This window comes from Taudactylus pleione, unplaced genomic scaffold (assembly GCF_031769625.1).
Source record: "Taudactylus pleione unplaced genomic scaffold, aTauple2 ptg001226l, whole genome shotgun sequence".
In the NCBI taxonomy this organism is placed as follows: domain Eukaryota; kingdom Metazoa; phylum Chordata; class Amphibia; order Anura; family Myobatrachidae; genus Taudactylus; species Taudactylus pleione.
This window is the reverse complement of record NW_028285626.1, coordinates 81,144-93,319: the sequence shown is the minus strand read 5'-3', so window position 1 is coordinate 93,319 and position 12,176 is coordinate 81,144. Positions and strand designations below refer to the sequence as shown.

At 45.2% G+C, this 12,176-nt stretch overlaps 1 long non-coding RNA gene across 1 annotated transcript; it reads left to right on the top strand.

The window, feature by feature from the left end:
* The first annotated feature begins 505 nt into the window (after positions 1-505).
* On the top strand, positions 506-9,393 carry LOC148450998 (uncharacterized). The gene is made up of 5 exons (XR_015875185.1): positions 506-650; positions 7,839-7,926; positions 8,422-8,580; positions 8,658-8,780; positions 9,348-9,393. It is a non-coding gene; the product is annotated as an uncharacterized LOC148450998 (long non-coding RNA).
* The last annotated feature ends 2,783 nt before the right edge of the window (positions 9,394-12,176 follow it).

The following is a 12,176-nucleotide window of genomic DNA, read 5'->3' as shown; positions in this document are numbered from 1 at the left end:
GCTATCACACACACACAGCAGCTGGCTGGTTAGTTCTTCTATCATGTATGTGAAACAATGTAGCTGCAGCATGACAGGACACGCTGTCCTGGAGCTGAGCAGCCTAAGCCCGTCCTCCCTCCTCCCTGACTGCTCTGTGTATCGTGTGTGTACTGCTGCTGCGGGGATCACTGATTTAGAGCAGACAGGCAAGAGGCAGCGTCTGCTCTTAGTCACAGGCAGCAGCTTCTATAGCACAAATCCTCCTCCCCAACGCATAAAATTGGCTGGCAGCAAAGTGTTAAACACATAAATTACATACAGTACTTGAAGTTGTCTCTGTCTCTGTCCTCTCTGTCACCCGTCCACTACACCCCACGCTGATTGGATAAGGTCCAATGGTGGGGGTGGGACAAACTTTAAATGACAGGCTACTGGACAAATGATTGCCTGTATAGTGGTGAGTGGACTTGTGCTGTGTGTACACAGGAAGGGAAGTAGAAAGGAATTATGCGTTCCACCTGCACATGGATTCTACTTCCCTATGCTGAGTCTGCATGCTGCATCTGGTTAGACAAGCAACCTGCCAGCCAGGGAGCCCAGCAGCCAGCACCAGCCAGGGAGCCCAGCAGCCCGCTTACCAGTGACAGGGCCCAGCAGTCTTCCAGAAAGTATAATTATTCCTATAAAAAGGAGGGGAGTGGGAGGGGGGGCGCAGGTCCTTTACTTTGCCAGGGGTGCTCGGACCCCTAGATACACCCCTGCGTTAAGTAGATGGCTGAAATGAGCCCAAGGTATTTTAAAGGGGAGATAGACAATCATTTATAAAGAATAATAATGCCTACAATAGATAATATGGACAAATAATGTTTAGTAATTGAGTCCAAAATGTGGCAAAATATATGCAATAATGAGAATGTGACAACAGTGGGAATCACATAGATTATAATTGAAATGGCACCAGAATAATAGCAGCATCAATTATAGTAATAGAAGTTGCTTTCAAGTAGAGAACTGTTCTATAATGCCCAGATGTCTCCTGATAAAAAAAAGGTTTACACGGTACAATATTGGTGTAAGTCATTCATGTATAAGCAGCGCAAGAAATAAAGGATAATACTCTGTATTAAGTAAACACACCCCTATTTGCACTTTGGGCCTGATTCGTTACTGATCGCAACTGCGATTATGCACGAAGACGGCCGATTGTTGCGTTTGCATTGCAGTGCGCAAATGTCACTGCGATCGGACTGCGATCGCAGTGACTACACAGGCCTATAACAGAGTGAGTGTTTGGGAGTGGTGATTGGGGGGGTGGTCGGCAAAACTCAGACATGCCAGTGCATTTGAACGCCATTACAGTGGCGTGCATAAATGCCACTTCGATGGCATATGCAGCTTGGGATCTCACTGCGTGCGATGAGGTTAGCAAATTCTGACCTTGTGCAAGTGTGCGTGAGGGTCTGATGGTACTCGTTGCTACCGATGATTATGCAGATTTGCAAAGTATTATGGATGTGAGTAAGGAGAAGTGGTCATCCTTATTTTAGGCTGCGATGGCACTGAGATTGCAAACATTAGCATATTTTCGCTGTGCAATCCGTAATGAATCAGGCTCTTTGACCCTCCACACTGTTCCAATAGTTTGGCATTTTGACATTACACAATGACACAGTCCATTTATACTGAACTCTACCAATAATGATGTAAATTTGCCTTGATGACCTTGAAAATACACTTTGAAAATTTTTAGGTGAAATGCCAGTTTCATGTTTGGTAAACAGCGAATCGAATTTTAAATGGAAATATAATTTTTTATGTTGTTGATAAATGTGCACTATCTATTTCCCTAGAGTCTATGTTTCTAAATCATCATATACGGTTCTTTTACCAAAATAAAATGGGCAGACTAGATGGGCCAAGTGGTTCCTATCTGCCGTCAAATCCTATAGTGTATTTTAGCTAGTGGCAGGATTAGCAGTATGAAAGCTCCCACCCATGTTAATACATTTAAACGTGCAGTTGCAGATATGTTATGCAACTTAAAATTAGAACTAAATGTTTATAGAAAAATAAAGTGAAATTAAACCAACTTAGAAAAATATTTTTTTACCATGAAATGCTCTAGTGCTGTCCTTCTGTTGAGATCTTCCTGTCAGGTGTCATACAACAGGGCACAAAAAGCATTTTAAAAAATATATTTTTTTGGAATAACCGAAAAACTGAAATATGGTCTGGTAATTGATGTATATAATACTGCACCAACACTCATGAAGGGATACACCATAGTCTCCAGCTGAACTCTAACTTCGCACTATAGGGGCTTTATTTACGTAGTGGCAGGTTTTATAAGCTGACACTTCCAGGGCCGGCGCTTCCATTAGGCAGCTTTAGGCAGCTGCCTAAGAGCGTCGGGACCTGATGGGCGGCCCGCTGAGGCTGTCTTGGAGAGAGGGCATTGCCTTCCCTCTCTTAGAAGCCACTATTGCAGGCTGAGACCCGGTGAATCCCAGTGGCGGCGCCCATTACACCCGCTCCCTCCCACCCAACCGCGGAGAAGACAAACTAAACAGACACACATAGAGGGGAATTCAATTAGAGGCGAAAAGCCATATTCACCTGTTTTTTTGTGAAAAATTTGCCTAAAAAAAAATTCGCCAAATTCAATTCCAGGACAATTTCGCCTAAGTGGAAACAATTCTCCAAAAATGATTCTCCAATCAATAGCTGGTGAAAAGAAATGCAAAATCTTTATTTTGGGGTGTAAACGTGGTGAAAAAACTCAGACCCCTTGGGACAGCCCACCAAAGGACAAATCTGCAAAAAAAACAGAAACAAAAACCTAAGAACACCCCAAAAAAGACATGTCATTTTTGGGGTGAGAATTTAAAAAGTGGGGGGATAAACATTAAAAGTATCGAAATAGACTTCTTGGGGTTCCCCAAGTATGGGTCAGGGGTTTTGGGATTGCAGGTGCATGCAGCAGGTGGATTTTTCACGTTTTTTAAAAGTTCACTTTAGAGACATAAAAACATGCTAGCACCCTTTTCAAGCACCCCAAATTTGACTGGTTTACTTAATTTCACCAAAAAATACAGCTTTATGCCATTCTTCACCACTTTTACAAAGACGCTAATAGCAAGCAATTTACACAACTTAAGTACCCAAAATAGTCTTATTAGGGCTATTAGTACACATTTATATTGATTCCCTAGGTTAATATATCTTTTTCTGGGGTACAGACTCATTTCCCCAATTCTTTCAGTATTTTTCGCCTGTTCCGCAGTCGCCTATTTCCGTTTTCGCCTGTCTTGCAATTGAATTAGGCGAAAAGCGGGGACGAGCATGGAATAAATTCGCCTCTGAAACAGGCGAATGAAGCGAACAGTCGGACAGGTGAAAACTACACCTCTACTTGAATATGGCTCACAATGCTAGAGGCTGCGGCAGCTGCCTGGGTCCTGTGCCGGCGATGTCATTGGCCGGCCCAGTCTGCTGCTCCGCCTCCAGTCTTCAATGTTCCCTGAGTCCTGGTGCTATGTATGCGCCCCTCCTGGACTGATTTCGGGGGTGGATGGGGGTGGATTGGGCTGCCGGGACGCCAGGTCAGTTCACACTCAGCCCGCCCTTCAATATCTGATCCCCCTCCATGCGATCAGGCAGCTGGATGCTTGATGGAGTTAAAAAAAAAAAATGGCTGACGGAGCCTTTGCTCTGTCTCTAGCCCCTGCGCCGTCAGCCTCAGACTTCAGACCAGGCAGCAGATGTAATGCAGCACTGAGCCAGGCTGCCAGCGCCCAGCAGCAAACTGCCCAATATTATTGTACAGTACTGCAGCACCAGGTAGGCACCAGCAGAAATATATATAATTCTATAGTGTCCTGTGTGGGTGTGTATATATATATATATATATATATATATATATATTAGTGTCCTAGTGTTCACTCTAGCTCCGGCGGCAGGCAGGGTGCCGGAGCTAGAGAGGGCAACGTTGTGCGCGCGCCCAAAAAGGGGGTGTGTGTATAAGACGCGTCCCCTTTTCGTCATACTTGGGGGCGTGCCCGGCACTTACGGACACGCCGGGCAGCCCCCAAGCGCTGCAGAGAGGGAGAATAGATGCTACCCGGCGTCTATTCTCCGGCGGTGACTGGGTCACCGCACATTTCTCCCCCTGCGGGACACTGCGTCCCGCGGGTGAAGACGGCACCCGCAGGCTGTGAGGGCAGGGCGCTTTTTGCCCTCCTGGAGGGCAGGGTGCTATTTGCCCTCGTATTATACGTGTGTGTGTGTGTGTGTATAGATATATATAAGCAACAACTCCGGCACTCCTTCACGCAGTGTAACTTGGACAAACAGCCCACACCTTGCTCCGGTGCCTTCCTTATTAGGAGGACAGCACCCCCAATACACACTGTACAAAAAAATAAAAAATAGGCAGCACTCGGAGACTGGATAAGACTCGTGAAACCCTCAGCCGAGGGACTTTTAATCAATCATAGGTCGACCTTTCGGAGTCTTGCACCCCTTCCTCAGGACAGCAGAATAACACAATACAAACAAACAGACATATTTATATCATAACTACTCACCACTAAACAGGCGCCATGCACACCTGAGCTCCGTCCAGCAGCCGCACTTCCGGTCGCGGCAAGTCCGCAAAAACCGGAAGTGACGTCACCCGGGCGGGACCCAGCGCCATGGCAACCTGCAATAACATACACAGTGCGATCGTGAACAAACTTAGTCATTATCATAATGCAATAGATCCATAAAGTGTATATATCTCAGCACATGTACACTGTGTAAAAAACATAAGATCTGCGTACAAATATCATGCACAGAAAGGATTATACAAACTTTGTTGTGTATAAAAAGTGATACTTACAAAAAGTGTAAAGTGAATACACATACATATAAATACTCAAATAAAATACACATATTCTAACGTGGACATATAACTAAAGATAAAAAATGCATTAGTAACACTATAAAAAACATTTTGCCACTAATGACATTGCCTCTTATTGTCATCAATATGACAAGTAAAAAATCAATACTACATAATGGAGAAATGGAGCCATCTAGTGGGCAAAAAAACACCACTACTACCAAATTTAAATGCATATACAATCCTTAATGAACATATTCATGTCATAGAAGATCCACAACATTGGCATATAAAGCCATCCAAAATTACACAAATTTATAAGAAATTAATAAGACCCAAAGAGTCATTTAACCCTCGAGGAAAAAGAGTATCCAATCTACAGATCCACTGTGTCTCCAATTGCAGGAGTTTCCTTCCTCTATCACCACCCCTTAGTGACAAGGGTACATGGTCAATAATCTTATATCTGAGGGTCGCTATACTGTGTTTGTTATGCGCAAAGTGGCGTGCTACCGGTTGTTCACTACCATTAGTGGAGATAGCTGTTCTAATTGCCGATCTATGTTGAGCCATTCTGATTTTAAATTGGCATTCAGTTTTGCCTATGTAATATAGGCCACATGGGCATATAATAACATAGATGATGAATCTAGAGGTACATGTCAAAGGCCACTTAATTTTATATCTTTTCCCCGAGTATGGATGGAGTATGGTATCCCCGGTCTCAAGATATGAACACGTCGTGCACCCTAGGCACTTAAAACATCCATCTTTACGTGTCAAGAAATTGGGCTTAGGCATAGGTTTTAAAAAATTTGTCACATCAGTTTTAACCACCAGATCTTTGATATTTCTCCCTCTGGTATAGCTAGGTAATAGTTTAGTATTCTGCAAACACTTTAGCTCTGGATCAGATGTAATAATGGGCCATAACTTCTTAGCTCTTTTGTTGGTATATTTGCTCTTAACATCGTATTCATGGACCCATGGTAGCTGATTTAGCTTTTTGTCCTTAGGATCAATTCTCAATAACTCTTCCCTACTCAGACAATGCTTTTTGTCTAGCCTTAATCAATTCTTCCACCGGATACCCTCTCCTCTCAAATTTTTTAGACCTGATATCTAATTGTCACTTCCGGTTTTTGCGGACTTGCCGCGACCGGAAGTGCGGCTGCTGGACGGAGCTCAGGTGTGCATGGCGCCTGTTTAGTGGTGAGTAGTTATGATATAAATATGTCTGTTTGTTTGAATTGTGTTATTCTGCTGTCCTGAGGAAGGGGTGCAAGACCCCGAAACGTCGACCTATGATTGATTAAAAGTCCCTCGGCTGAGGGTTTCACGAGTCTTATCCAGTCTCCGAGTGCTGCCTATTTTTTTTGTACAGTGTATATATATATATATATATATATATATATATATGTGTATGTATGTAAAAATGCGATGTCTGTCAGAAAACAGCTACAGGCGGCACTCCACGGTCTTTATAAATGAAGAAAAGTGACTTTATTCGCCAACGTTTCAAGACCTGGGCGGTCTTGTCATCAGGGTGTAAAAGTGTGACAAATAAGGAAGCTTACCTTAAATAGCGGTGTATTAACAATGGTGTCCATGAACATCCTCAATCCTGAATATTCAAAATATTCTCCAGTACAAACAGGAATTAGATAATCAACTTTTGGACACTGCAGTATATGAAAAATTAACATATGACCCTACTTTAATATATAAGTCAGAACTGGATTCCACTTTACACACGGCGGTACTTAATCAGCATCTAAGTTCTAATCTGCTAAACAACTGGTGCAACCATTTCCAAGAGTCCCGGTGATTTATACAGTTCCCCCCCCCCCGCAGTAGAGAGAGACTTAACAAGAATAAAAAAAAAAACCACTTACCTGAAAATCCCGCTCCTGGTCCCGCCGCTGTCCGCTCCTCCGGCCGCTTTCATGGGAGAGACGTCGTCATGACGACTTGTCTCCCATCACCCACTGCGGGAGCCGGAAGATGGCTCCCGCAGTGGGAGCAGCAGCAGCTGCTGAGAGTCTGACAGACTCTCAGCCGCTGCTGATTACACCAAACACGCAGCAGCCGGCTCCGGCGGCTGTGTGTTTGGCAGTGTGTAGCGCTGACCGAACTCCGTCCGGTCAGCGCTACACTTGACTCGGGTATAAGCCGAGGGGGTACTTTTTCAGCACATTTTTTGTGCTGAAAAACTCGGCTTATACTTGAGTATATACGGTAGATCACCTGTGCTCAAGCATGGATATCCTTAAAACATGGACTGTATGGCGGAGTTTGGGAACCTCTATCATATGGTCAGGAAGCAATTAGTTACTTATGTAGAATCAGTCATGGTTTGCGGTCACTGGGCCTGATTCATTACGGATCGCAAATCGGCCGATGGTACGTACTTCGTATGCATTGCAGTGCGCGTACGTGAGTTAGCATTGCGATCGATACAAAGCCATCACAGACTGAAGGACAGGAGGGTGTTTGGGGGTGGTGATGGAGGAGTGGCTGGAGAAACGTTGGCGTGCCTGTCCGTTTGAACGCCGTTGCATGGACGTGCATAAATTGTCCACTGCGACGGCATACACAGCTTGAGTACTCACTGCGTGCAACGAGCAATTTATGAGTAAGGTCATACCTGCTGTAATTGTGCGTGAGGGGCCGATGTTACTCGATGTTCCCGATGTATACACAGCACTGCAAGGTATTACGGATGTGACATAGCGGTAGTGGGCGTCTTTATGTTGGCTGTGCGACGGCATTGCGATAGCATTCATTAGCATATTGTTTCAGCACACCTGTGTGCGTAATCGCAGCCGCGATTGCAATAGTTATCCGTAGTGAATCAGGCCCCACTGTTCTTTAATGTTTACACACTTTTTAGCCACGAACCAATGAGTGAACAACAAATACATTTTTTTACATAAATAGTTACATTTAGATTTTCTATCTTATCCCATAGATTTGATGTATCTGCGGTTTATCCTGAATTTAAGAAACCTGGTTCCTACACACAAGTACCTTACTGCAAGAGGGCAACTTCAGAGACAGTGAGTACATATATGATACACCACTGGCTAAGAAACTCTAAAGAACATATTTCATAAAATATTAGGAGGGGAACATGCAGTAGCCAATGGCAACTACATAAATTAATTTGTGTCTCTAGAGTCCTGTAAAGTGATATCTGGTTGGTTGCTGTGGATTGAAACAGTTCATGCTCATTGCACCATGTTATTAAATAAGATCTAGTTGATGAAGTTGATTTTAGATTCAAGAAAGTTTATGAAAGATGTACAGTTCAAGGCTACATCCGAATAACAATAATGTCCTTTTAGAGGTCACAGGACACCACTTACCCCCTCTGTCCCTCATCTACCTAAGCCTCTGTTGATTGCAGGGCTGTATTTTATAGGGTAAGACTGGTTTTCTCTATATGTTTTTCTTGAGAAAGAAAACATTTTTCACGTTTTTTCTTATTTTTAAGTAAGAATGTGAATGTTGGACATAAATTGTATCTGTAAAAAGACTGTGATTTAATCCAGGCAAGACGTTTAGGGCCTGGAACCTATAATCCCTATAATCCTTTCGTTCTGGAGTGAGTTGCATCTACGCCTGGATGGAAAAGAGCAGAAGAAACAGAACGGCTGACTGTGATGCCACATGTCCTGTACAAGGAAACATGGGAGAGGAACCGTTTGCTGGTGAGGTGAAGCTGTAATTTACACTCTGGGAAACATGAATCAATTTTCTGAAACGTTTGTATGCTTGATTACTTTAGAAGCAAAACATGGGGCCGGGTCGATACAACATAAAGTCATTTCTGGAGCTAATGGAAAAGAAACCTGCCAGCGTGCGAGGACTGTGTAACACTAAAGATGTGCGATTCAAGGACGAATTAAAGGTAGAGCATGTTAAACAGTGATAGAGGAGTTCTAGGAATATGCACAATGATCCTCTACACATTGTGGGTCAGCCAAACTGTAGGCTAGTTCTAGGTACACACTGTGCATTTATGGGACCGATTAACCAATTCCCAGCCTAGTGCTGCCGGCGAACGGTCACAGTAATATAAGCATGCCCTGGCAGCGCCCCCTCTGTTTTACACGGTAGCTTGACCCGACGCTGGCGAAGCAAAGTATTTCCATTTTTGCATGTCCCCGTTGTCGGGTACAGTGTAACGCAATCTGAATAAATTACAGTAAGCTGCCATCTCCATAGAGATTTATAGGGGCGGGGGTAAGCCTCACAAACTGATTTCACTGGTGCCAATCTGTTAATAATGTAATAAAAGCACAGAAAAGTCCTTTGGTGAAAACACCAGAGAAAGGACTTTTCTCATCTTAATAAATAGACACCTGAATCAGTTCTGTACCCCCTTCCTGGCAGTGTGTGAATGATGTCACATGCAGATGAATGTTTGCTATGTGATCTATTTTGTTCATGATTCCTGTTTCTGTCCTCCACACAGAATTGTACCCCAGGACCTGGAACTTACGGCAAAGCAGGGAATCCACACACTCATAGAAGAGAGGGCTTCAGAGTCTGCCAGCTCCAAGGGTATAATGGACAGCGAAACGACTAAATGTGGCTCAGCAAGCAGCAATGTAAGTGATTATGGGATGAGAGGGGCCGTGTGTCATTGCTTTCCTAATGCACTGCTCATATTTCAGGAATGTGTGCCGGGACCAGGAACCTACAACCTAAAATGCTCCATAGATGAAACCTTGAAGCACGTTGTGGGTAAAAGAGGACCTTATGACCTATTCACCGGGCCAAGATCACAGCACATCCTGTACGGACACTTTGCTACACCTGTAAGTATGCTACAAAGTGGAACGCTTCCATTAGAGGTCATTGAATGGAAGATGCTGACCACATATAGTATGTACATGTATAAAACTGAATATAAGAAATTAGGGAACCAGTATATGACGAACGGTACAGGAGGTATACAATAGTATATGCCTGTACTTTTTTATTTTCAATTATTATATAAATGGTATACTTCTCTTTAAGTATTGTTTGTGATTTATGGCTACCATGTAATGATCACAATATTCCCTTGTTTAAAAAAATAAGAAAAAGCAATCTTCTCTGTTCTGTGGCCAACTTGGAAATCCAGAAGACTCTGGGCCTGATCAGAGATGGGTGATAATGCACAGACTGCGACTCTGCATGCAGCGGCTGTGCAATAATATGCTTATGCCACAGGTGGCGTCTAGTTTAAAATGACGCCTACTGTATGCATTGCAGATCCGAGGGGTGCAGCATCGGCTCACTCTGTGGGAACATCTGCCATCTGAGTAACCCTGTGTTGCAAGACGCAGACACTGGCCACGGCGTGCCTCAAAAATGGGGCCGACACATCTGTTTTCAAGACCACCCAGTCCCCAAACTGCCGCAGCTTGTCATTCATGTTGTGGCTTAGGGGGCACTGCTAGCGATCTCTCAGAACGAGATCTGCACATGCACAGATCTCACACCATTGGGTTTGCGTACATCTCTGAATAAGGCAGATCTGACCATCAGGAGGTGAGGTTGAATAACTGCACCCTATACAATACAGTACAATAAAATACAGCCACCCACAAGATTTTATGACCTCTTGATCAAAGACACTGCAGGGGTGGTAAATGAATAAATTGTATGTGGAAATTGCCAGATTTGGCCAACTTTATCTGGAGAAACTTGTAACATTGTAGGTCAAATTGGTGTTATTATTGTCCCACTTGGTGCAGTTATGGGTGGAATGTCTATAATTGTTTACGATTAGGGAACTAATACAGAAAACATTTGAATTTGTTTATTTAAAATATATTTATGCAGCAGGCTCCATAGGGTATCCACAGGGTTACCTTGGGTTATAGTCCTGGCTTGGCCATCGGGCACCACACAGTTAACTTTGTGCTCCCAGCATGCACTGGGCCACCCTCCTATAACCCCGCCCCCAGGCCAAGGCACCTCAGTTTCAGTTGGTACCCGGCCATAGTCGGGTCACTGCATGGGGGCTGCTGGCAAAAACAGCCCCGAAGTTAAGAAGACTGCAAGTGCGGCTAGTGGGGACAGTCCAGCGGAAGCCCCCACTACCCCACCTACACCCCTGCTGGCGCTGAGCCACCGGTACTGAACCAGGGAACTCTGCAGGCTTTTCTGGGGGTCCCAGCTAGCAGGACTGTGGTCAGGTGCACAGGGAGCAACAAGGTAAGCACAGGGGGCGTCTGCGGACGGAGCCCACTGTGGCACAGTCCAGTGTCCTCAGGGCTGGGGGCTACCTGAGGGGTGCAGTTAGTGGAGCCAGGTACTCATCCTGCGCTACCACTAGACCACCAGGGATATGGGGCTGGAGCATTAAGGAAGCGCTCCAGCATCCTGAGGGTTAATGGCCTGCCAGAGAGGGTGCTTTTCCGGTTTTAGACTATGAGAAAGACCCCTCTCTCACTGCACCAGCTGCCTTTCTACTGAGGCTTGGCGCGCTGGTGCTTGGGATCCTTCCCCACGGCTCCGCCTACAGAACGCACGGTGGCCATCTTGGATGCACAGCAACGCTGAGTAGGAATGTGGAGCCTGGGTCCCCCACCATCCTACCTCTCCTACAGCTTAATGTTTGGTCAGGTAGCGCTATTCCCACTTCAGACTTAGCATCTGAGTGGTTGATGATAGCGCTGTTAGTGCAGGCATTTATTTCTGCACAGTATGTGACTTTATGCTAGCAAAGCTGTATATTTTCTTCTGTCATCCATTTTTACTGTCCCTGTTTTCTGCTCTGTTCTACCCTAATTGGTGCACACTACTGTCAGGGTGGATATTAAACCTCACAGTGGGTAGTGTTTTACTTACTGTAAGGGGTCATATACTAACATATCTGGTAGTGAGGATTCCGCACATAGTGCTACCCCCGGTTCACTGTTCCAGGTGTAACATGTGTGGGGGAGGGAGAGTTTCCGCAGGATGGGATATGCAGCACTTGTTTGTCCCTGCCTGTCACCCCTGTAGTGGCCAGCACGTCCCAGGAGCCTCCTTGGGCGGCGCTTAAACTAGCTGTTAAAGCCTTGGTAGGGCGATTGTCCGCTCCTCCTGCGTTCCATCAATTGGGGTTCACGCATCAGGCGGCAGTCCCTTCCCCTGTACTTGGTGCACCGGGGCAGTTGATGGTGGCACAGGGTCCTCCTCCTCAGAGGCTGTCCCAAGAGGAACCTGCCTGGGTGAGCACTCTGGACCTGATTCAGACCCGCTCGCAAGCGCCGGCTCTGACGTGCGCACGCGTGAGACCCGGCTAGCGACGGGCGCTCCGTTGCTC